The sequence below is a fragment of the Procambarus clarkii genome, chromosome 34, assembly GCF_040958095.1.
Source record: "Procambarus clarkii isolate CNS0578487 chromosome 34, FALCON_Pclarkii_2.0, whole genome shotgun sequence".
Classification (NCBI taxonomy): Eukaryota; Metazoa; Arthropoda; class Malacostraca; order Decapoda; family Cambaridae; genus Procambarus; species Procambarus clarkii.
Window position 1 is genome coordinate 19,062,908 of NC_091183.1, and position 4,445 is coordinate 19,067,352.

Sequence of the window (4,445 nt, forward strand, 5' to 3'; positions counted from 1 at the left end):
TGCAATAGTCTCATTAGTAATAGAGACGACTATTGTGAATATACCTTTGCCAAGTTCTCCAGTAAATCCCTTAAATCCTCCTTGACTATAAGTGCCATCTATAGATTTCCCAATACCGACATAGCTTCATTCTCAGATAACGTAAGGAATCTTATCATAAATAACAATCTCAACAAAAATCAAACCAACTTAGTGGTTTGTAATGGTGAACAAAACATGCAGATACTTATATATAACCTGTGAATAGAGTGTAATAACACCAAAACTATTTGTTTATTGTTTTATGACCATAATAATTGAATCACTAATATGATTCACTAATATATAATCCTAATAATAATCACTAATATATAATCCATTGAGCATGCTGCATCTCTTTCAGTCTCTTTGCAATTTGAACAAGAGGGTTTTTAATTGATCGAACCATATTCTTAAAGTAAAGTAAATGAGATGTATTCCATATTTTGCAAAATATACGATGAAGGCACACAAACATTCATACCAAAACTGAAGGGCAGGATTTATGAGGAGACATTAGAGGCATTAAATATTCCAAACTAGAAGACAGAAGGAAAAGAGGAGATATGATCACTACGTACAAAACAGTAACAGGAATTGATAAACTTGATAGGGAAGATTTCCCGAGACCTGGAATTTCAAGAACAAGAGGTTATAGATTTAAACGAACTAAACAAAGATGCCGAAGAAATGTAAGACAATTCACTTTTGCAAACAGAATGGTAAACGGTTGGAACATGTTAGGTGAGAAGGTGGTGGAGGCCAAATCCGTCAAAAGTTTCAAAGCATTATATGACAAAGAGTGCTGGGAAAATGGGACACCACGAGTGTAGCTCTCCATCCATCTGATTGATAACCCAAATGAATTTTTCATGGATATGATACCAACATCAAATCATAAATCAGATGTGATCCTATCCCCACTGGATTTTGAAGAAGCCATAGACAGTATGCCTATGCACTCTGCACCAGGCCCTGACTCTTGGAACTCTATATTCATCAAGAACTGTAAAAAACGTTATCGCAGGCCCTTCACATTCTTTGGAGACAAAGCCAAGATACTGGCATTGTCCCTGACATACTAAAAACAGCAGAGATAGCACCGCCCCATAAAGGAGGAAATAAGGCAGAGGCAAAAAACTACAGACCGATAGCACTAACATCGCACATCATAAAAATCTTTGAGAGAATGCTAAGAAGTAAGATCACAAAATACATGGAATCACAGCATCTCCATAACCCCAGACAACATGGTTTCAGAACAGGGCGCTCTTGCCTATCACAGTTGCTGGACCACTCTGACATGGCACTAGATGCCATGGAAGACAAACAAAACGCTTTGACAAAAAAAAGCCTTTGACAAATGTGACCATTGTGTTATTGCACATAAAATGCGTTCAAAAGGAATTACCGGAAAAATAGGCAGATGGATATACAACTTCCTGACTAATAGAACCCAATGTGTAGTAGTCAACAAAATAAAATCTGGACCATCAACCGTAAAGAGCTCAGTCCCCAAGCGTACTGTGCTTGCTCCAATACTTTTTCTCATCCTCATATCGGACATAGACAAGGACACAACCTATAGTACTTGATCATCCTTTGCAGATGACACTAGAATCTTCACGAGAGTAGGCAACATAGAGGACACGGCAAACCTCCAATCAGATGTAAATCAGGTCTTTCTATGGGCTACAGAAAATAACATGGTGATTAACGAACATAAGTTTCAGCTCATGCGCTACGGAAAAAATAAAAAATATAAAAACGGAAACCACTTACAAAACTCAGTCAAATCATAACATTGAACGGAAAAGCAACGTAAAGGATTTGGGTGTACTGATGTCAGAAGGCCTTACATTTAAAGAACACAATAAAGTAGCCGTCACAACTGCAAGAAAAATGACAGGATAGATAACAAGAACTTTTCACACTAGAGATGCTATACCGATGATGATAGTTTTCAAGACGCTAGTGCTCTCTAGAGTGGAATACTGCTGCATAATGAAAGCCCCTTTCAAAGCTGGAGAAATTACTGACCTATACTTATGCATTTATCTTCGGTTTAACACAACAGGCACCAGACACACGCTAGGCATCATACACACTAGGATAAAACAAACATTAGGCCAGAAGTCAGAAAAGAATTCAAAGAATTTTACTGGAAAGGCTTGCTGTTAGGAAAGGAAGTAATTGAGATGAATTAATGCACAGTATGTCAATTTTGTGAAATATATGATAAAGGAACAAAAACATTTATACCAAAACAAAGATGCAGAACTAGGAAACAGGATTTGTTCAACTGAAATTTCAAGACGGACAGAGACCAAAAGACACAAAAATGGAATCAATATACGAAGAGGCCAAACCCCCAAACATACCAGTAATACAAAGAGAAACAACTACACGGCAGTGAGGAGAGAGGCAGAAAGAAATTTTGAAAAAAAGGAACAAACAAATGTAAAGTAGAACAAATCATATTCTATAAATACAGCAACAACCAATTGCAGGTAAAGGATAATATTCAGAGCTTTTAAATGCATGGATGGCGAAATACTCAAGAAATTGTTCACGACTTTTGTTAGACCAAAGTTGGAATATGCAGCGGTTGTATGGTGCCCATATCTTAAGAAGCACATAAACAAACTGGAAAAGGTGCAAAGACATGCTACTAAGTGGCTCCCAGAACTGAAGGACAAGAACTATGAGGAGAGGTTAGAGGCATTAAATATACCAAATATACTACACAAATATATATACTACACATGCACAATAAACTACCCTACACAGGCTGAGTATGGTGTGTACAATAAATTATTAGCTAAAAGATAAGACTGAGTTTGTATAAATGGGGGTTAAGTCAGAGTGGGAAAATGTAAGTGGAGTGCCTAAAAACCCTGTCCTGGGACCTCTGTAATTCATAATATATACAAATAATTTAGACTCAGGTTTGATCAGCAATATTTGAAAATTTCCAGACGATACAAAAGGGATTTTTTTCTGGATTCAGGATTATTTTTTTATGGCTGAAAACAGGTTTTCAGCAATAAAAGAAATACAGTATTGCTGGAACAACCGTCGACATCTTCAAGAGAAAACCTGAACATCTTCAAGAAGTGAAGATGACCTTGAGAAGAAGTATAGGTTGGGAGAAGTATAGGTTAGGAATTGTCTCCAAAGAATTCTCAAAGAATTACTCGTTATTGCTATCCAAGATAATTAGACGAGCCAAAGCTAAATACTACGAAGATAAATTTACCCAAATAAAGAGTACCTTACCTAAAAATATGTATGTACCTTACGTAAATAAACATTTGATTTTGAAGTGCCGGACAAACAAGGCTGTGGTGGATATGTGGGCCTGAGGGGCCTGTCCAAGCAACAGCCTGTTGGACCAAGCTCTCACATGTCAAGCCTGGCCTTGGAAGGGCTTGGTGAGTAGAACAACTACCAGAACCCTATAATGCATGTATCAAGGTGTCCAGGCAGTGAGCACCACATAATGCAGTGCAGTCCTGTAAGAATAAGCACAGTAAGTATGGGCATGGAGGGGGTGCAGCAGTGGCTTGTGAAGGGCTGGAGAGTAAATGGACATGCCCAGGGGTAAAAAGCATTAGGGTAACAGAACATAGCCCATAAAAATAGTAATGACAATGAATGAATAATTATATGAATGCAATAATACTTCATATCTCAATAGGAATACTAAGCAGGATGCAAGACAAGGTACTGGTGGTGATAGTGGTTGGTACAAGTCCTCACATCCCCACAGACACCAGTAACAGCCCTCACCTCCCAACACAGTACCCTTGTAGCGAGTTAATCTTATACTCGCTTCATTATCTTATAGCATAACTAATTAACACTAATTACAGAAGCTACACAGGTGATACTTTGGTGTGAGTTGAGCGCACTGAGCGTCGGTATCGCTACACCCTTGTTCCTTAACAACCCTTTGGACCTTTATTACAGAAAAATAGAATCAATTAATTTAATAAAATATAAAATATAAGTGCTTACTTACGATAATACTATCGGTGGAACACAAAATCTTCTTCTTCTTGATAGTAGGTGCAGTTTGCATGAAGGGTTAGTCCTCGCCATGACTGAACTGACGACAAAATGGCCGATGTGTTGATATGGCGTCAGGTGACGCTGTGACGTCACAGGTGAGGGACGCTTTGCGCATTACTCCCTCGTACTTAAAAAGTACTACAGGTACTTTTTGGTTTTATTTTTGAATATGGCAGAAGTTGGACAGCTTTTCAAATCATTATAAGGGAGTGAGTTCCATAGACTAGGTCCCTTTATTTACATAGAGTGTTTACATAGATTAAGTTTGACTCTGGGGATATCAAAGAGATATTTATGTCTGGTGGGGACGTGGCCATGTGTTCTATTACATCTGTCCAGGAAGAGTTTCAGAA

The 4,445-nt window shown here is 38.0% G+C and overlaps 1 long non-coding RNA gene across 1 annotated transcript in view; it reads right to left on the minus strand.

Annotated features, from left to right (window-relative positions):
• The window catches only part of LOC138370964 (uncharacterized), a 13,377-nt gene extending 9,232 nt beyond the window's left edge, over positions 1–4,145 (minus strand). Inside the window, exon 1 of the long non-coding RNA XR_011230278.1 lies at positions 4,043–4,145. This is a non-coding gene — a long non-coding RNA (uncharacterized lncRNA). The remainder of the gene's footprint in view (positions 1–4,042) is intronic.
• Positions 4,146–4,445: the final 300 nt, after the last annotated feature.